At 36.4% G+C, this 22,305-nt stretch overlaps 1 protein-coding gene across 6 annotated transcripts in view; it reads left to right on the top strand.

The window, feature by feature from the left end:
• Window positions 1-22,305, top strand: part of ADAM28 (ADAM metallopeptidase domain 28) — a 356,867-nt gene that overhangs the window by 144,880 nt on the left and 189,682 nt on the right. For all 6 annotated transcript variants that reach the window (XM_079927363.1, XM_079927366.1, XM_079927364.1 and 3 more), the window contains one exon: window positions 4,597-4,692. The gene's annotated coding sequence lies outside the window, so the exon portion shown is untranslated. The remainder of the gene's footprint in view (window positions 1-4,596; window positions 4,693-22,305) is intronic.

Here is a 22,305-nt window from a genome sequence, read left to right as displayed (position 1 = left end):
ATGGTGCAATAGATGAAGTCTGTCTTTTCTTCTTAAAATTGCAGATGGAATTACAGTATAAATGTATTGAAATAAAATTTAACTGTTTTTACTTCATATATATTTTAGACTTTTTCTATGTCAGTACACATAGATATAATCCATTCTTTTAAAGTGTTTTCTAAGATCTTATTGTAGGGATGTACAAAAATGTATTTATTTTGCCCCCTCTTGATGATTATTAATTCTTTCTGCTGTTATAAAAATGCAACGAAGAATATCCTTGCAATGATATCTTTGTGACATTGTGTAATTTGTCTATAGAACGAATTCCTAAAAGTAAAACTGCTGGATCAAAGTGTATGTATAAAATATTTTGAAGCTACTGCCAAATTGAAAATTATGTTTCAGTTTATAGTCACCAAAACAATATTTGAGTGGGCCTGTTTTCTTATTAGCAAATATTGAATATTCTCAAACACACCTTTGCCAATCTGATATATGGAAAATTGCATCCCTTTATTACTTTCTTTTGAATTTCTTAAAATATGAGAGGCTGAGAATGTTTCTGAATTTGTTGCAATTTATATATGGGTTTGTAGTTCTTTGTATATGGTTACCTGAATTATTCTTTGAACTGAATATTTAGTAAGTATTAATATTACCATTTTTAATTTTTTCATTTTACTGATATATTTTTCCAGGTTTTGTTTTTAACCTTTCTGTGTCATTCTGTTTTATATATTTCCTTGGGAAATAATAATGAGCTATTTTGAAACTAATATAATATTCTTGATTTTAAATAGATAAGTTGAACTTATTCATATTCATTATAAATTCTGATCTGCTTGGTTCACTTTAGGGCATATTATTTTATTTTATTTCACCTCTGTATACTGTGTTTTTTAAGTTAAATGTCCTCTCCCACTTCCCATTTCCTTAACAGTAAGATAAATACATTTTCTGTTTCATCTTAATTCCTTAAGTGGTTTGGGCATGATAGATCTCAAGTATGTTCTAATAATATTTATGCTTAAATTTTTAACAGACTTATTTGAATTATCTATCAAAATGAAAAATCTATACACTAATAACATACTATCAGAAAGAGAAATTAAGAAAACAATGCCATTTAAAATTGCATCAAAAGAATAAAATACCCATGGATAAATCTAACTAAGGAGGTAAAAAACCTGTACTTGGAAAACTGGAAGATACTGATGAAAGAAATTGATGATGATGCAATCAAATGGAAAGATATACTTACTGTGTTCATGGATTAGAAGAATTAATATTGTTAAAATGACCATACTATCCAAGGCAATTTACAGAGTCAATACAATTCTTATCAAAATACCAATGGCATTTTTCACAGAACTAGAACAAATAATTTTAAAATTTGTATGGAAGCACAAAAGACCCCAAATAACCAAAACAATATTGAGAAAGAAGAACAAACTAGAAGTATTATGATTCCTGATTTCAAATGATACCACAAAGCTACAGTAATCAAAACAGTATGGTACTGGCACAAAACAGACACACAGATCAACGGAACACAATGGGGAGCCCAGAAATGAACGGACATTTACATGGTCAATTAATCTATGACAAAGGAAGCAGGAATGTACAATGTGGGGAAGACAGCCTCTTCACTAAATGGTGTTGGGAAAACTGGAAAGCTACATGCAAAAGAATCAATGGACTGCTTTCTCATACCATGTACAAAATAATCTCAAAATGGATTAATGACTTAAACATGACACCTGAAACCATAAAACTCCTAGAAGAAAACACAGGCAGTACACCCTTTGGCATCAATCTTAGCAATATATATTTTTTTAAATGTCACCTCAGGCAAGTGAAACAAAAGCAAAAATAAACATATGGGACTGTATCAAACTAAAAAGCTTTTACACTGCAAAGGAAACTATCAATGAAATGAAAAGGCTACCTACTGAGTTGGATAACATATTTACAAATGATATATCTGATAAGGGGTTAATATCCAAAATATACAAAACTCATACAACTCAACACCAAAAAAATCAAACAATCCAATTAAAAAATGGATGGAGAAACTGAATAGACACTTTTCTAAAGAAAACATATAGATGGCCAACAGACAGATGAAAAGATTTTCAACATCACTAATCATCAGGGAAATGCAAATCAAAACCACAATGAGATATTACCTCATACCTGTCAGAATGGCTATTATCAAAAGGACAGCAAATAACCAATATTAGTGAGGGTGTGGAGAAAAGGGAACCCCATGCATTGTTGGTGGGAATGTAAATTGGCGCAGGCACTGTGGAAAACAAAATAGAGATTCCTCAAAAAATTAAAAATAGAACCACCATATGATCCAGCAATTCCATTTCTGGGTATTTTTCCAAAGAAAATAAAAACGCTAACTTGAAAAGATGTATGAACTCCAATGTTCACTGCAGCATTATTTGCAATAGTCAAGATATGGAAGGAGCCTAAGTGTCCATCGATAGATGGACGAATAAAAAGAGATGTGGTATATATTATATATACAATGGAATTTTACTAAGCCGTAAAAAAAGAATGAAATCTTGCCACTTGTGACAACATGGTTGGACCTAGAAGGTATTACGCTAAGTGAAATAAGTCAGACAGAGAAAGACAAATACCATATAATTCCACTTGTATGTGGAATCTAAAAACCAAAACAAATGAAGGAACATAGCCAAACAGAAGCAGAGTCACAGTTACAAGGAACAAACGTGGTTACCAGAGGGGAGAAGGGTGAGTGAAATAGATGAGGGAAATTAAGAGGTACAAACTTTCAGTTACAAGATAAATGAGTTACAAGAATGAAATGTAAAGCATGGGGAATATAGTCAATAATAATATATCTTTGTATGGTGACAAGAGTAGTCAAAAGGTACAAACGTCCAGTTATAAGGTAAGTAATTACTAGGGCTGTAATGTACAACATGATTAATGTAACTATATGTTATTTACGAAGGTTATTAAGAGAGTAAATCCTAAGAGCTTTCAACACAAGGAAAAATTTATTTCTTTTCTTTTGTATCTATATGAGATAATGGATGTTCACTTGACTTACTGTGATGATCATTTCATGATGTATATAAGTCAAATCATGGTGCTGCACAGTTTAAACTTATACAGTACTGTACATCAATTATCTATCAATAAAACTGGGAAAAAAACCCAAAAAATTTAAATGAAGAATTATATTATTAATAGTCTTCCTTTTTTAAACAAGATAAGATCTCAGCCTTTTTTAACTTTCCTCCTTTCCTCCCAGTCTGTTGTCAAAAATATTTGTTTTGCTAAAATAATCTGGAATTTTAGCTTTAGGTTGCTATTATTATTACCAACTTTATTTTATATTTCCCACTTGTATTTAAATAATTTTTTTTCCCTAATAAGAGCAGTCAATTTCACAGACATTATGAACAGTGGCTTAGATTTACTCTTAAGTTTTCCTGTTTGGAGCTTATCACTATTTCTGCTATAGCATGTCTTCTCCCTTCCTGAAGTATTGCTCAGATTCAATTTTGCTTATTTGGTACACTTCATCAGGGATTTTTCTCCAAAATTTATTTAGGAGAAAAATAAATAGTAATTTTTTGTTTTTATATATTTAAAAATGTCTTTATTTTTCCCTCACATGGAAAAATAATCAAATTTTCCTGTTTATACCTTTTAAATGTCACAGTCTTTGAACTGAGAGTGAAGGAATGAGTTTGAATTCTAATCTCTAAGTTAACTGAGGGAGACGGGAACATTCCAGACACAAGGAAAGGTATTTGGAGAAATTTTAAGGCACTGATTTTCATTAGATTTATCTTTGGATATAAGGAATGATGAAAAGGAATATATTGAAAATAAGGAGATAGTTAAGGAAGAAAACAAATGGAGTGGCTTGGGAAGTAGAAGAAAAAACATAAACATAATGCTTTATGACATCATTTTCCAGTTGAGAAAACTGGTAGACGTGGTAAGACCATACAATATAAATGAGAAGCCAAGATCAAAGAGAAGCATAAAGAGAGGTTCAAGAGTTAAACAAGGTGAAAGATTCAGACTTAGAAAGATAGATAGATAGACATAGATGATAGATGATAGTAACTAGATAGATAGATCGATGGATGATAGAAAGAATTGGGTTTGGCTAGCAAGAATTAAGTGGTGCCTCAAAGAAGACAGTGGGCATGAAAACTATAGAATGTTTATTTGAGAAACTTGGTTTAAAGGAAAAGAGAGGTCTAGTCTAGTAGTTGAAAATTAGCCTTCATACAGAAATGGTGAAATGGCTGTAATTGTCCTGTTTCCCTCAATGTGTAGAACATGCATCTGGAAATATAAGGAGGTCTGACATTGAACTCTGCTTTTCCAAACAATTGTTCCCTCTCTTGACCTTAACTTAAAATATGGTTTTATTTTTTATTTAGCTGATGATTTCCCATGTTTCCCAGGAAGAGTTATAAATTCTATTTGGGAAATATTCCTGACAGGGGCACCAATTATGTTTATATCATAGCACTGACTACTGGCACAGGGCAAGCCTCCTCTGACAGACCTCCTTTGCTATCTCTGACTGCGTGCATTTATTTCTAGGTAAAATGATTACTGCAAATGGAAGACTCTTCTCAATAAATTTCCTGTGACAGTCTTTGAGCGACCTCGGTTTACCTTCAAATGAGGAATGTTCAGGTAAGAATTCTGCAGAGACTGGTTTAACATAGCTAAGATCATCTGTCCTTGGTAGTGGAAAATGTTTTCTCTCTGTTTGGATGCTTGGATTCAGCCCCGTGGGCTTTCTCTTAGATGAAGCAAGGACATCAGTCCTAGTTACAGCTGGGGTCTGCCCAGCTGCTGGCTTAGCTTATCTAAAATTGCTCAGAGATGGAGTAAATATCGTAGAGATGGTAAAAGCCGAGAGGTCCATCACTAACACTGGGAGTGTTCTATTTGGTTTTATGTATCAGGCATTAAAAACAATTAAGCTATCTTAAGTAAACTTTTTTTTCCTGCATTTGCAAAGAAAAGCCAAGTAAAGAGAATGATTGGATATTAATTCTGTGCACAGGTATTCCAACTTTGAGGTTTACTCTGGGAGATAGAGTTTGTTGTAACCTCTTCATACCCCTTCCTCCTAGTCTCCTGGCACACATAGCCTGCCACTGGCCCAACAGGGAGGTGATTTTGGAAACATTTTCTCTTCTGTCCTAGGGTAACATTTCTCATTGGGTAAATATCCCTCCCTTCTTCCCATCGCCACCCCCCTTTAAAAAGCAGGATAAATGTAAATGGGTTGAGTGATTTACAGCTGCTCTCACTCACAAAGCTGGAGAAAATTGCTTTTACACAGAGCTGATTCTTGCTTAGTGCTCTTAGGTATTTTCCGATTTTTCCATAAGCAAGCTGTGCTGACCAGGGAGAGGGGGCGTGAGTGATCTTTCATTAACTTGACAGCAGAAAAGCACTTGACAATGTCACAGCATCCCAACTCCTGGCAGTGTGGAAAGGTGACCTGTCTCTTTATACGGGAACAGGGAATGGCAGAAGGTATCTTTTTCCCTGAATGAAAGCTGGAAAGAAAGGAAACACTTATTATATATTTCTTACTCTGTATTGAGAACTGTATTAAATGCTTTTGTTTGCTAGTAGTTATTACTTTGACACTCTATGAAGTAGATAATAGTGTTCCCAATTCTACAGATGAAGAAACTGAGACTCAGGAAGTTTAAGATACTTGCTAAGGCCATGTGGCAATACTCTTTGGCCAATAGCAACTGTCCAGTCCTGCCGAATAGTGAACCTGATCATCAAATTCTTTGGCTCCTTTGGAGGGAAGAAGTGCTGAACTAATTCAGACCACATGATGATCAAGTTCACTTGCTCCCAAAAAGATTCAGGAAGAGTTTAAAAAGCCTCTTACACCTTCTAGTGCACACAGTAAACATGCTTCTAGGTCAGTGGGCATGCAGCATTTTCTAGAAACACATTTTATATTGTGACCCATAACCAAACATGCATACTGTTTTTTACAGATGTCTATTTCATTAGAAAAATGCTCATTGGTGCACCACGAAATTGATTTCATGATCACTTATATAGTGGCCTGCCATCCTAAACCACAGAAATGGAAGGAAAAAAAAAGTTCAATCCCTAGCCTCACCCAATCTTTTAAAATATTTCTCCAAGTTTCTCTGACCTTCTACTAACACTCCTCATTTCAAGATCTAACTGCTAGATCCACTTTTTCCTTCAAACTACTGTGTTTATTGAAGACCTTTGACTATCATGGGTATATTTGGTAGAAGTTAAAATTTGGACTTGACCTTCAAAGGAAGTTTAAGATTTGGACTTGACCACTCAGAACCATATATTAAATTTTAATAAAAGGTAGAAGCATGGTGTTTGTTTTAATTTTGTGAATTCTTCATGTTAGGAATGGTCTTAAACCATATAGCATACTGTGATCCCTTGCTTTAAGATGTCATGGTATCAATATTTAAACTTGAAGATGCCTGATGAATGTTCCGCATTGGTGGGAAGGCCAGAAAGTGGAACAGAAACTAGTAACTTGCATGGCTTGAGTGATGGCCTCTTGCAGCTATTTCATTATAGCCACAGGGGTATCCAGAACTCCTGGGTACAAACTTAGAATTCATCAGTTATACCATGAGACTTATCGTGAGTCAGAAGACTCAATGTGTCCCCTCATCTCCTTTTTTAAAAAATGATTTATGAGCAGTCTGACACTGACCTTACCATTCTATTTCTTTAGTTTGCAAAGTTGAATATAGTAATTAACTATAGAGGTGAACTGTAAAGGCAGAAATCATCCTGCATAAATGTTAGTATAAATATGTGACATTCTTTGCTCAACTTGTGTCCCAGTCCAAGTTCCAGAACCAAAAGAGATTTAAAGGCTTGTTGTTGCTGGTGGCTCCAGGGGTTTCTGGGGCTACTGATTTGTAGCATCTCTGTGGGAAGTCAGCAAACAGAAGCAGAGGTGTCATATGCTTCAGTGGTGAGGCATATAATCAGGCTCCAGACGAATCCTTTTCAGTTCTCCTCATGGAATTCCATGCATCTTATGAGCTCAACAAATAAATATGTATTTTATAGGAAAAACATGGGGAAAGGAGGACCCAGCAAAGCCTCCCAGAACTGTTGGTATCTTTGGGGGGACAGAACTTCAGCAGAGCTTTCAAGCAAGTAACATTTATCTGCCTGCATATTTTCTAGGCTTTCAGAGTACAAGAAGGGGACAGATCCAGGTTGTCATTAGTCTTTCCAGACTGAGGCTATTGGAGAAGTGATTAAATGCTCTCACTGAAGCTAATCAGGGAGAATTCAGGGTAAATAGCCCTGTGCTTTCAAATGTAGTGCAGACCCAAACTAAATGTCTGAATGACTTTTGTTATTAACACCATCAGGGCAGGCTATTTCAAAAGCTGTCTGTTGTCTTGTTGCGGAAGACTTCCTCCTAAAACAGGGCAAGTCATAGTACAGATATTTATTTAATATTTCTTTTTTTTAAACTTTTAATTTTATATTGGAGTATAGCCGATTAACAACTTGTGACGGTTTCAGGTGCATAGCAAAGGGACTCAGCCGCGCATATACATGTATCCATTCTCCCTCAAACTCCCCTCCCATCCAGGCTGCCACATAACACTGAGCAGAGTTCCCTGTGCTATACAGTAGGTCCTTGTAGGTTATCCATTTTAAATCTAGCAGTGTGTGCATGTCGACCCCAAACTCCCTAACTATCTCTTGCCCCCATGCTTCCCGTCGGTAACCATAAGTTTGTTCTCTAAGTCTGTGAGTCTGTTTCTATTTTGTAAATAAGTTTATTTGTACTATTTCTTTTTAGATTCTGCATATAAGGGATATCCTATGATATTTCTCTTTCTCAATCTTCCATCTCCATTTTTACCTGGACTAGAGAAATATACCCAGGCTTGGATGTCTTCCTCATATTTGTTTCTTACACACCATAAATTTTAATTTCTTAAACAACAATCTGCAAAAAGACTGCTTACTACTGCAATCTATTTTGCTTCGTTGCCTTGGAAATAGATTAATTTCTAATGTAGATAAAAACTCTCTTAAAATTCATTTCTATTTTTCAGTCAAGAAAGAGAAATAGGTTGGAAAAATATAATGCCATATGTAGAGGCACTCCAGTTCAAGAATTTCTTGCCCTTTCCTCAAAACTTGATTGAATGTGAGTCCCCCAAGGATAGGTATCTTTGCTTTCTTTATTGGTGTATCTCAAGCCTCTAGAACCTTGTCTGACATATAATAGTTGCTCAAAATATTTTGTTAAATCATTTGCTAAACTCTTGGATCTTCAGAAGTCTGGTTTTTCATCTTCCTCAGGGACATGACAAGATGCAATCTGGACTTACAATTGAAATCAATCATACAGTGGGAATTTATGGAGCACCTCATATGTGTGCGTTCCAACCATTTTTAAAATTACGTTTGTTTCAAGGAAAGGCATTGAGATTGCCTTTGGGTAAAATATGAAATAGGAAAATTTTCGTATTGCTTAGATTCCTTTCTTCTGCTCCCATATAGAGTAAATGCCCTGTTGCTCATTACCTTTTCTCCAGCCCACAGCACCTATTTATCCTTGTTTAAGGAAGATATAGCCCAATTATTTACACCGTAGTTTGAAATTAGGTGAAAAAGATAATGAATGGGAATGCCTAACTAAGTAGGGGTAAATAACTATGTGTTCCTTTAGGGCAAAATTTCTCAACTTGGCACTACGGCATTTTTGAACCAGATGATTCTGTTATAGGGTCTGTCCTGTGTATAGTAAGATGGTTAGCAGCATCTCTGAACTTTATTAGATGCTAATAACACCCCTATACTCCCCACTCCCTCTTACCCTGTTGTGACCCTTTAAAATGTCTTCAGACATTGCAGATATCTCCTGGGGGAGTGGCAGCAAAATATCCTGCTGGTTGAAGACCACTGCTTTAGAGAAATATATGATTTCTCCAAGTATATTCAAGCTGAGTTTCTTGCTAGAGGACTTTCAAGAACCTGCAGTTGGTATAATAGGGAGGTATTTGTTGGGAGGTCTTTTGAAGCGCTTTTAAAGGGACTGCTTATTTCATTTGCCTTTTAGAACAGTCCCAGTTCAGGTTCTTATGACCTTGCACCTGGGTAGAGGTTGAGTAAATGAAGCATCTATGGGTTATCCGAGGACTCTTTTTTTTTTTTTTTTTCCCCTTGCGGTACGCGGGCCTCTCACTGCTGTGGCCTCTCCCCTTGCGGAGCACAGGCTCCGGACGCGCAGGCTCAGCGGCCGTGGCTCACGGGCCCAGCCGCTCCGCGGCATGTGGGATCCTCCCGGACCGGGGCACGAACCCGTGTCCCCTGCGTCGGCAGGCGGCTTCTCAACCACTGCGCCACCAAGGAAGCCCCGAGGACTCTTTTTGATTGTATATATCGGGTTGGACCTTGCCCCCAACCTCATCCCCACTGACCTTGCCCCAGTTTTCAGGATTGTTGGGATATAATTTTTCTATGCTTAATGATAACATTCTAGTGATGATATGATTATGTTATTATAGTGATGAACTGGTTTTGGTATTATCATGATAATTATAATAAAAATGCTAGTGAGTGCTTTCTTTGTATGTGCAGGCACTGTGTTAACTGCCTTATGTAAAATAACTCACTTAAGCCTTTCAGCAGCCCTGTGTAATGGATGACGGTGACAATTGTTTAGCAGGCAGAGCAGATTTTATGCTAATAGCCATCATTATTAAAACCTGATTTCAGAAAAAAAACTCTTCCTGAATAGTTGATATGGGCAGAGTACTCTGGGAAATAAAAGGAATTATATCCCACACTAGCTGTCTTTAAATAGTTGTTAAATAGTTTATTGTGTCATCCATCCTGCCTCGCAACTATTTGTATACATGTCTGTCTCTCTCCACTAGACTCTTTAAGTATTTGTGAGGGTCTCACTTACTGCTTTTGGTATCCTCAGTGCTCACCTCACAACAAGTACTTCAATGTACTAACAGACAGAATTCCCTGGCGGTCCAGTGGTTAGGAGTCTGCGCTTTCACTGCCGAAGGTCTGGTTGGGGAACTAAGATCCCACAAGCTGTGGGTAGAGTGGCCAAAAAGAAAAAATACAAACAAAAGAAAAGTTGAATGTGTAACAGAATGGGTAAGCAAATAGAGGGTATGCCGTGTTAAAGAGAACAACACAAGTTCTGCTGGCTTGCCGTTTCCAGATTATTTGGTTGAAACATCAAGACTTTTTTTTAATTTATTTTTTTATTTTCTTGGTCCCTTTTAGTTTCTTTTTCTTTCATATCTACTATGGAATTCTTATATGTTGTCTCATAAATGCAGTTATATAGAACAAGTGTTATTATTTTGACTGAAAATTATCGTCACAACTGAAAATTTTTGGAATTTGCCTTTGTTTTCTTTTTAATTTTATTGAAGTATAGTAGATTTACAATGTTGTGTTAAGTTTTTCTGTACAGCAAAGTGACTCAGTTTTATATATATATTCTTTTTCATTTTCTTTTCCATTATGGTATGTCACAGGATATTGAATATAGTTCCCTGTGCTATACATTAGGACCTTGTTATTTATCCATCCTACATATAATCATTTGCCTCTGCTAATCCCAATCCCAAGGAAAGGATTGAGGGTTTGGGATCAGACATCAAGACTTTTAAAAAGTATCCTCTCCCATACCTCTTGCTCTGGGAGTAGAAAGTTCTTAAGTCTTATTTTATAATGCCATCCTTGAGGGTCAGAATGAAAGAGAGAGTGGCATTTCCGTGTCACCCATTATGTGTTAAGCACATTCTCAGATGTTATTTCATTTTATCTTTGCATGGACCCTTATAGGTGGGCCTTATTTCCATCAGCTTGACGATTAAACAACTAAGGTTTAAAGAAGCTGTTATGGGGCTTCCCTGGTGGCGCCGTGGTTGAGAGTCCGCCTGCCGATGCAGGGGACACGGGTTCGTGCCCCGGTCCGGGAAGATCCCACATGCCGCGGAGCGGCTGGGCCCGTGAGCCATGGCCGCTGAGCCTGGGCATCCGGAGCCCGTGCTTTGCAATGGGAGAGGCCATAATAGTGAGAGGCCCTCGTACCACAAAAAAAAAAAAAAAGCTGTTACATTCCTTTTGTTTCAGATTGATCATTACCTTTACAGGGCATTTTGAAAGCAGGTCTTTTGCTCCTTTCCTGTTTGCCCATTTCTGTTCTCCTCTAACCTTAAAAGAACCTAATTATAGGAATTGTGATCTGAATTCACACCATGCCTTGTCTACTCTATTGATTATTTTCCTAGATTAAAAAAAAGTACCCCCAAAAGCCCCCCTTAGCAATCCTGCAGGCAGGTCACACAGGCAAGAAAACATCTCAAGAAAGAGTCAGCCAGTCTGCATTCAATGGAGAATGATGCAGAACCCAACCTCCTGCCTTGATGATTCACTGAGATTCTTTCACCCCATTTTTCCCTTTAAAAACTATCATGGTGGCTGAGCAGAATCTTTGGAGTTGGTCTCTGGACATGAATCCACCATCTCCCCATTGTTGGCTTTTCTGATTAAAGCAACTTTCCTTTCTACTGACACTTGCCTCTCGAGTTATTGGCTTATGAGTGGCGAGTGGCTGAACCTGGGTTCGGTTACAATTTCACTTGTACTGAATTTTTAATTTATAGTTCAAGGTGCACATTGGTCTGACCTTCCTCCCCCCCCCCCCCACCAGAAAGCTCTATCATATAAAATGACTGTGCATTCCAATGTAGGGACCAAATTTTATTATTGCCTTTCCTTTAACTTACTGTGGGATTCTGATGTCTCATCTTTCTCATCCTTAAAATATGAGCATTGTTCATTTCTGCCATCAGACCATGTCAGTGAGTACTTTAAAAACCTTAAATGAAAGACCCTACATAAACAACAAATATGGCATTCCAGTGGCAGTAAACAAGAGAAAGAAAGTAACTTGGGGTTAAAGTGTCAAGTTTAATCCTTTGAAATCTTTTATCTCCAAGCAAAGCCAGGGTGGGTACATCTTTCCCTAAACTTCCCAAGAACCACACGCTAAAGAGTTGGGAATTCTCTTTAGTTCTGCAAAAGATAAAGAGTTAAGTAAATCATACCAGGGCTTCAGCCCATGGCTCCAAGGAGTCTAGGTACATCAAACCAGATGTTCAGACCACTGAGCCATGCCCTCCAGCTGTCCCAGGAAAACATTTTTTAGACTAAGAATGAACATCTTACATGTCATTGTCGAGCTGCACGTAGCTTCCAGCAAAGTGAAGGCTGGTATACTTTTAATTTGTTTTGCTATTCTTAAACTTTGTTCATTCTTGTGGTCTACTTTATTTGTGTGTGAGAAAGAAAGGCTTAAAAAAAACCACACATATTTGTTCTCTGTTTCTTTTGGTATTTTCTTGGGGACAGTCTTAATTGAGGACAATTGGGGATTTGCCCATTGGCCAGTAGAGTCGTGCAGACTGTTGTCTTGTTTTCCAGTAGGAGGCTAAAGGCCAGCAACTGTTTCCTTCTGAAAACTGTCAATATGCAGAGATGTCTGGCCCCAGTTTTTGGGTGTTATCTTCAATTTTGTAGAAAATATTATTTTGGCGCTTTAGTGTTCCAGAACACCTCTACCTTCTGCTATTTCATCCTTTATGCTAATTGAGACTTTACCAGTATAAAAAATGGAACAGCTGGAGCACAGCATTAATAAAAAGCAGGAAAAACATCTGGATTCACTTATCTTTTGGACATCTGCCTCTTCCCTTGCGTTTAATCTACCATGCACGAGTTCTGGGTACCAGGTTAGAGAATAGAATGTCCTAGGACATTGGTGTCTAAGATATTTTCCTTCTTCATGATATCAGAAAAGATGAAATCACTTGAAAAGCATTTTTCCCTCTTTCAACTAGCAACTGTACGGTAGAAATTAGGTTAAGTTCCAAACCAGTGCTTCGGTAAAGCTGACGCCTAACAAAATAAACGGGACAGGTAGCATTCCCCCCACCTCTCTTTGATGGCGGTTTTGACAGTGCAAACCTTGTTACCTTAGAAATATGCACCATTGCGTAAAAAGCTTTTTATCTTGGGACCAAAATAAATGCTTTTGCAGTTTTAAACGCACTAAAAGAAACCTCAAGAAAACCTGGAGCAAATTAGTCAATTGATGTCAAAATGACAGAGGCTGGTATATTTGCCTTCTTACTGTCACAGACCGGCTGCTACAACCTTCTGAGTTTCTAATAGCTTCCCTCTAATTAATTTACAATATTCAATGTATTTTTGTTTTGGTTGTTAGGTACTGTTTACTTTCATCCTTTGGCAGACTAGCGAGTTACTTAGAGACAATTTTTTTCTCCAAAGTGATGTAAAAGGAGGAAGTATACCATTTCATTTTAAATCCTGGGGTTTCTCAGAAAGTGAAACAGAGCTTCAGTAATATGCACTTAAAAGAAGTCAACCAGACAAAACTAGAATTCAAAAAGATACATGCATCCCTATGTTCATAGCAGCACTATTTACAGTAGCCAAGACATGGAAACAACCAAAATATCCATCAACAGATGAATGGATAAAGAAGATGTGGTATATATATATATATACATTGGAGTACTAATGTAACTACAGATGATCATACTAAGTGAAGTAAGTCAGAAAGAGAAAGACAAATACCATATGATATCACTCATATGTGGAATCTAAAATATGACATAAATGAACCTATCTACATAACAGAAACAGACTCACGGACATAGAGGACAGATTTGTGGTTGCCAAGGAGGAGGGGGTTGGGAGAGAGGTGGACTGGAAGGTTAGGGTTAGCAGATGTAAGCTACTATGTATAGACTGGATAAACAACAAAGTCCTACTGTGTAGCACAGGGAACTATATTCAATATACTATGATAAACAATAATGGAAAAGAATATGAAAAAAAGAATGTATATATGTATAACTGAATCACTTTGTTGTGTAGCAGAAATGAACACAAACATTGTAAATCAACTATACTTCAATTAAAGAAAAATTTAAAAAAAGAAGTCAAAACCTCTGCTTATAAAATCTGTGTTTTGCAGCATCTTGAATCTTTTGCTATCCCTTGCCTGATACCAGTTCATGAAAGGCACACTCGTGCTTGTAGTCAAGATTCAGGAAACCACCTTCCATTTTGAAACTGGGTGACGTTGAAATACTTTCCTCTTGCTTACTCATCTGAAATTAAAGCTTTAGACATTACTGATGGCCTGACAGTGCCAATGTGGAGCAATTAATAACTGAAGACAAATATGTCCAAGGAATGCTTTCTCAAAACAACAACTTAAGCCAAACTTTTTGAGAGACAGCATGGGTCCTGTGCCACACGAATTCCGCATCACATTTTCCTGTTGTTTTGCCCTCCCACATGTCTCACTCTGTCTCCCACTCTTCTTATATCCTTTATTCAGATCATACTGAAATGTATTGCCTTTCAGTCGGCCTTATGACTTGGACATGGTACAAACACCAGAAACCTTCAAAGTAATCAATTATGGGAAATGGTAAATTTCAATAAAATAAACACGGAAGTATAAGAAACACATTTTATTGCTGAAACTTGACTTCCCAACTTCCTTCCTTTTCCTCTTCTCTTCCTTTTTAAACCTTTATTGGTTCTACGTCTTATTTGGGGAGAGGGGAGGTTCTGGATGCTCACAAGAATCTGAGATATGCCATTATTTCAGTATAGTTTTCCAGAGTAAAAGGATTAGGATAAGTATAGTTGTTGGAGGTATATGATTTTGTCATCTTGTCATTGATTGGCATTAAGATTCATTAGGACATTAGCAACAAGCTTACCCCTTAGGTTTCTTGGTTAGTATTAATAAAATGTTTAATAAAATTCTATCTGAGGCATTACGGTATGTAAAGCACAGAGCACAAAGCAATTTTTCAAGACCCATCATTGCTATATGAACTTATGCTCACAGATACTCTTCAACATGATCTGGTGGGGATAAAGTTTGAATTAGGGATTACAGCCCAATTCTTTCTGCCTATTCAAGAACTGTTTAATGAAAAGATAGCTCTATGTGGCAGTACCGTAGAACAAGTTACTGGGTATACAGAAAAGTCATGTAGAAACTGTCAAGTCTCTTAAATTAGACCCATGGGATATGCAAAAAATGCAGACGAACAAAACTTCAAGATAATAATATGAGATTCAAAATATCAACAACCTTTCTGTCAGGTGTTTATGCGTGAATTTTGGGAGATACAAAAGATGAATTTAACCAAACAGGAAATACAAGAAGAAAAATTCCAGGATTCTTTTTATGTCACGAAATTACATTGTTGATCAAGAGTAATTAAGATCATGTAACTGGGTTCCAAGTTACTTTGGGATACATGTTTTTATATGTATCATCTGACTGAAGACTCACCCAAAAACATAAATAAATAAAAGAGTAATTGAGATCATAGTTATACGTCTGATGATTCACATGCCACTGAAAGGCAGAAAGTTTCAAAAGGCTTGAATCTCTGAATATGAAGAAGGTTTAGAAATAAGCATTTGGACATGGAAAAACAGTAGTTATGTTCATTTGTATAAATGAATGTTTTTGCTGGACTTAAATATATGTCTATACTTAATATAGTGTTTCTTATTTCCAAAAATCTTGTTATTTAAATGGAGAGTATATTAAAAATATTAAAAATATATATTTTATCTAAACTCTGAGGGTATAACAGTGACAAAAGTCCCTGTTCTCATGGAGTTAATCTTCTCATCAGAAAAGATAAGAAAAAATTTAAAAAAAAACAAAAAACAGAAATGAAATGATTCAATTTAGTAACACATATTGTGGACTAAATAAACTAGGCTGTGAAGTAAGTTCTTTTTTCTCCTTGAAACTGTCTCCTCATCTGTAAAAATGAGGTGTTGATTTACCTGTTCTTGAAGCTCACCTCTGGCTTTAACAGTCTAAGAATCTATTGACTATGTATTAATGAAATATATGAGCTCATATAAATTTTACAAAAGATGTATAAAATCATCATTATTACACTTGGTGCAGTCAAAGGGGCAGAAGGTCACTGACAAGTTTTGATGGGGATTGACGGTCAGCACCACTTTCGCCTTCTAGCTTTAAGGAGAAGCTGAGGACTCAGAGATGGTTAGAACAGTGACCGAGAGCTGACAAGTTGATATAGAGAGAGCAGGTGCTATGGACTGAATGTTTGTCATCCCCCTCCCCACCCCCACCCCTGCCATTCATATATTGAAGCCCTAACCTCAGATGTGATGGTTGGAGGTGAGGCCTTTGAGAAGTGATTAGGTTTAGATGAGGTCATGAGAGTGTGATTTTCATGACGGGATTAGTGTCCTTATGAGAAGAGGAAGAAAGAAAGTTCCCTCTCTCCATTCACAAGCACTGAGGAAAGGCCATGTGAAGACGCAGAGAGAAGGCAGCTGTCTACAAGCAGGAAGCAGGACCTTACCAAGAACTGAATCCGTCAGCACCTTGATCTTGGACTTCTCAGGCTCCAGAATTGTGAGAAATAAATGTCTGTCATTTAAGCCCCCAGTGTATGGTATTTTGTTACAGAAGCCCCAGTTAACTAAGACAACAGATAACGGTGTTGACTAGGCCAAACAACTAAATCGGAAGAGTTAGAGACAGCAGGCATGCAGAGGAGGGAGGACCAGACTCAGAAGGGCTTGAACCCCGCCCTGCACTTTCCTGTTGTGTAACTTTAGCCAGTAGCTAAAGTTGACTTCTTCAAGCCACCGTCTCCTCATTCATTAAGAGAAGATAATATCTAATTTACAACATTGTGAGGATTCAAGATATGTGTATAAATAGACTGAAACATGACAGACACATATTATTTTTTTCTTTCTTAGGCAAGAATTTTTGAAAGGCAACAATCTCTAAGGCGCATCAACAGATTATGCAATTCTGCCCTAAAGATTCTCTGTGCCCTGCCTATTCATCCCTTGCTCCAACTTGGAAACCACTTATTTTTTATTGTCTCCAGAATTTTGCCTTTTCCAGAATGTCCAACAAGTTGAAATCGTACTGTATGTAGCATTTTTAGATTGGCATTTGAGGGCTAGTAATATGCATTTAAGTTTCTTCCATGTCTTTTCATGACTCGTTAGCTCTTTTTTTTTTTTTAAGTGCTGAACAATATTCCATTGTCTGGATGTACCACGATTTATTTATCCGTTCACCTACTGAAGGGCATTTTGGTTGCTTCCAAGTTTTGGCAGAGATGAGTAAAGCTGCTATAAACATATGTGTGCAATTTTCTGTGTAGCCGTAAGTTTTTAACTTCTTTGGGTAAATACCAAGGACCATGATTGCCAGGTCAGAGTACTTTTTTTTCAACTAGAATTTGAATTATTGTTCCAAATCCCCACAACTAATAGACATTTAAACATTTAGATTTAACATAAATCTTATTTTGCTATTTATTTTATCTGCTATTACTATTTTTATTGTGGTTAAATAACACATAACGTAATCTACTCTCAAAATGTTCGTAAGTGTGTATTACAGACAGTACTGTTAGCTATATGCACATGGTTATACAGCAGATCTCTAAAACTTTTTCATCTTGCAGGACTGAAACTCTATACTCACTGAGCAGTGCCCCATTTCCCCCTCCCCCAGCCCCTGGCAACCACCATTCTACTTTCTGCTTCCATGAGTATGGCTACTTTAGTTACCTCCTACAAGTGGAATCATGGAGTATTTGTCCTCCTGTGACTGCCTTAGTGTAATGCCCACAAAGTTCATACATGTTGTAGCATATGACAAGGTTTCCTTCTTTTTCAAGGCTGATTAATATTCTAAGTATGTATATAATAACTACATTACCTTTATCCATTCATCAATGGACATTTAGGTTGTTTCCACCTTTTGGCGATTGTGAATAATGCTGCAATGAACATGAGAGTACAAATACCTCTTCAAGATCCAATTTTTAATACTTTTGGATAAATCCACAGAAGTGGGATTGCTGGATCATGTGGTAGCTGTATTTTTAATGTTTTTAGAAAACTCCATGTTTTTCAGTTATGGCACCGTTTTACATGCTCACCAACAAGACACAGGAATTCCAATTACTCCACATCCTCATCAACACCTCTTATTTTCTTTTATTCTCCTTTTTCTCTTTCACTCCTATACCCCCTCCCTCCCTTTCTCTCTCTCCCTTCCTCCCTTTCTTCCCTCCCTCCCTTCCCCTTTTCTTCTTTCCATCCTCCCTCCTTCCTTCCTTCCTTCTTTCTTTCTCTTCCTTCCTTCCTTCCTTCCTTCCTTCCTTCCTTCCTTCCTCCTTTCCTTTCCTTTCCTTTCCTTTCCTTTCCTTTCCTTTCCTTTCCTTTCCTCTTTCGGCCATCTCAGTAGGTGAGAGGTGATATCTCATTATGGCTTTGACTTGCACTTTCCTGGTGATTAGTGATGTTGAACATCTTTTCATATACCTGTTGACCATTTGTATATCCTTTTTTGGAGAAATGTCTGTGCAAGTCCTTTGCACATTTTTAAATAAGGTCATTTTTTTTTTTTGCTTTTGAGCTGTATGTGTTTCTTATATTTTTTGGTTATTAACTCCTAATCAGGGACATGGTTTGCAAATATTTTATTTCATTCTGTAGGTTGCCTTTTCACTCTGATTTGATGGTTTCCTTTGCTGTGCAGGAGTTAGTTTAATATAGTCCTACTTGTCTGTTTCTGCTCTTGTTGCCTGTGTTTTGGGGGTCATATGCAAGAAATCTTTGCCAAGACCAGTGTTATAAAAATTTTCTCATATGTCTTCCTATTGGAGTTTTATGGTTTTATATCTTGTTTGGAGGTCTTTAATCAATTTTGAGTTGTTTTTTGTGTATTGAGTTGTTTTTTGTGTGTGGTATAAATTGAGGGTACAATTTCATTCTTTTGCATGTGGATATCCAGTTTCCCAAGTACTATTTGTTGAAGAGAGTATTCATTTCCCTTCATGTAGTCTTGGCACCCTTATAGAACGTGAGTTGACTCTATATGTGCATGTTTATTTCTGAGCTCTCTATTCTATTCCATTGATCTATTTGACTGTCATTATGCCCGTATTATACTGTTTTGATTATTATAGCTTCATAATATAGTTTGAAGTTAGAGGAAGTGTGATGCTTCTAGGTTTATTCTTTCTCAAGATAGCTTTGACTATTCAAAGTTCTTTGTGGATTCATAAGAATTTTATAATTGTTTTCTTCTCTTCTTCAAAAATGCCATTGGGATTTCAATAGAAATTGCATTGAATCTTTAAAATGCTTTGGTTAGTATAGGCATTTTAACAATATTAATTCTTCCAACCCATGAACGTGTATGTCTTTCCATTTGTTTGTTTGTTCTTTAATTGCTTTCATCAGTGTTTTGCAGTTTTCAGTGTATAAGTCTTTCACCTCCTTAGTTAAGTTTTATCCTAAGTGTTTTATTTTTGGGGGGCTATTGTAAATGTTTTTTTTACTCTTAATTTTATTTTCAGCTAGTATATTGTTAGTGTATAGAAATGCAACTGATTTTAGCATGCTGATTTTTTATCCTGCCACTTTATGGATTTTTTTTTATTAGTTCTAACAGTTCTTTTGGAATCTTTGGGGTTGTATAATATCATGTAATCTGCAAACAGATAATTTTACTTCTCTCTTTCCAATTTAGATGCTTTTTTTTTTCTTGCCTAATTGCTCTGGCTAGGACTTCCAGTACTATGTTGAACAGAAGTGGTGAGAGTAGGCATCCTTGCCTTGTTCCTGATCTTGGAGGAAAAGCTTTCAGTTTTCCCCTTTTGAATATGATGTTAGCTGTGAGCTTTTCAGATATGGCTTTTATTATATTGAGGTAATTTCCTTCTATTCCTAGTTTGTTGGAATTTTTATCATGAAAGTGTGTTAAATTTTGTCAAGTGTTTTTCTGGTATCTATTGAGATAATCATGTGATTTTAATCCTTTGATATGTTAATGTTTTTCATATGTTGAATCATGCTTGCATCCTAGATATATCCACTTGGTCATGGTGTAAGATCATTTTAGTATGCTGTTGAGTTCTATTTGTGAGTTTTTGTTGAGAATTTTTGTATTTGTACTCATCGGGGATGTTGGGCCATAGTTTTCTTTTCTTGTATTGTCTTTGCCTGGCTGTGGTATCAATGTAATGCTAGCCTCATAAAATGAGTTAAGAAGTATCAATATTCCCTCCACTTCAGGCTTTTGGATAGTTTTCAGGATTAGTACTAATTCTTTATTAAGTGTTTAGTAGAATTCTCTAGTGAAGACATCTGGTCCTGGACTTTTCTTTGTTGGGAGGTTTTCACATCCTGGTTCAATACATTTATTAGTTATAAGTCTGTTCAGATTTTCTATTTCTCCATGACACAGTTTTTGTAGGTGGTGTGTTTCTAGGAATTTATCCATTTCTTCTATTTTATCCAATTTTTGGCATATAATTTTTCATATAATTGCCATTTTGTTAAGTGTTTTATGTTTGGTTTGTAACATTTTTATCCCTCTTTCCCTCTCTTGCTGTTTTCTTTGTGTTTTGTTGATTTTTAAGTGATATTCTTTAATATCTTTTTCTTTTTCTTTTTGTCTTCTATGGGTATTTTCTTTGTGGTTACCATTGTGCTTACATGAAACATCTTATTCATGACAGTTTAGTTTCAACTGGTAATAGCTTCAGTTACTTATAAAAAGTACTATTTTACTTCTTCCCTCTCTCACCACACTTTATATTATTGATATCACAATTTATATCTTTTATACTGTGTATCTGTTAACATGTTTTTATTAGTTATTTTTTATACTTTTTCCTTTTAACTTCTACACCAGAATTAAAAGTGATTTATCCACCACCATTGTTGTAATACTGTGTTCTGTATTTGTTTATATATTTACCAGCAAGCTTTATACTTCCATACGCCTTTGTTACTATTTAGTATCCTTTCATTTCACCTGGAAGGGCTCACTTCAACATATTTTTTAAGGCAGGTTAGAAGTGAGATACTTTCTCAGCTTTGGCTTATCTATAGAAATCCGTATTTCTCTGTCATTTTAAAGAACAGTTTTGCCAGAATCTGCATTTTTGGACAGCAGTTTTTTTCTTTTAGTACTTTGAATGTATCATCCTATTCCCTTTCTACCTACAAGGTTTCTGTTGAGAAATCTGCTGATAATTTTATGGAGACACCCCTGTATGTGATGAGCTGCTTTTCTCTTGCTGCTTTCAAAATTCTCTTTTTGTCTTTGACTTTTGACAATTTGATTATAATGTGTCTGGATGTTCACTCTTGGTTCATCCTTATTGGAATCCACTGGCATTCTTGAAACCAAATGTACTTTTTCTTTGCCAGCTTTGAGATATTTTTGGCCACTATTTCTTTAAATAAACTTTCTGCGTTTTTTCTCTCTTCTACTGGGACTCTCATAATGCATGTATTCTTCTTTGTGATGGTGCCCCATAAGTCTTCTAGGCTTTCTATATCGTTTTTCATCCTTTATTCTTTTTACTTCTCTGACTGGATAATTTCCAATGATCTGGCTTCAAGTCCACTGATTCTTTCTTCTGTTTGATCAAGGCTGATGTTGAAAACCCCTACTCCACCCCCAGTAAGTCTTTCAAATTCGTTATTATATTCTTTAGCTCCAAATTTCTCTTTGGTTCTTTTTAATAGTTTTTTAATCTCTTAGTTTATATTCTCATTTTGTTCATGCATTGTTTTCCTGAGCTTTTTGAGCATCTTTATAAAGGTTATTTTGAATTATTTGTCAGATAATTCATATACCTCCATTTGTTTAGAGTTAGGTTTTGGACTTTTATTTTTCTCCTTTGCATGGCCCATGTTTTCCTATTTCTTCATGTGTCTTGTAACTTTGTGTTAGGATCTGCATATTTGAAAAAAACAGGCACTTTTCACAATCTGTATGAACTGGCCTCACAAGAACTTCACCGATCAGGTTGGCTAGAGATTATGTGGACCTCTCAAACTTTTCCTGCGGATGGATCTTCTCTAGATTTGTGGGTAAATTCTCAATTTGAGAAATTTGCTGGTGTCTTCTTTCAGGAATCTGTAATCTCTTCCTCCCTCTCATGTCCATCTGTGGTACTACAGGTGCTCCAGAGCTGCTGCAAGCCTCCCAGCTCTCTTTTTTTACCCTCAGCAAGCCCCCAGGCTTCTAGAGTACGCCAGGTATCATCCATGCTCCAAATTTGTGAAACAGAACTTGGTCCCTCAGGTAGCCCCCTG

The sequence above is a fragment of the Stenella coeruleoalba genome (genome assembly GCF_951394435.1).
Source record: "Stenella coeruleoalba genome assembly, chromosome: 7".
Lineage (NCBI taxonomy): Eukaryota > Metazoa > Chordata > Mammalia > Artiodactyla > Delphinidae > Stenella > Stenella coeruleoalba.
This window is presented reverse-complemented; position numbering and strand designations above follow the sequence as displayed.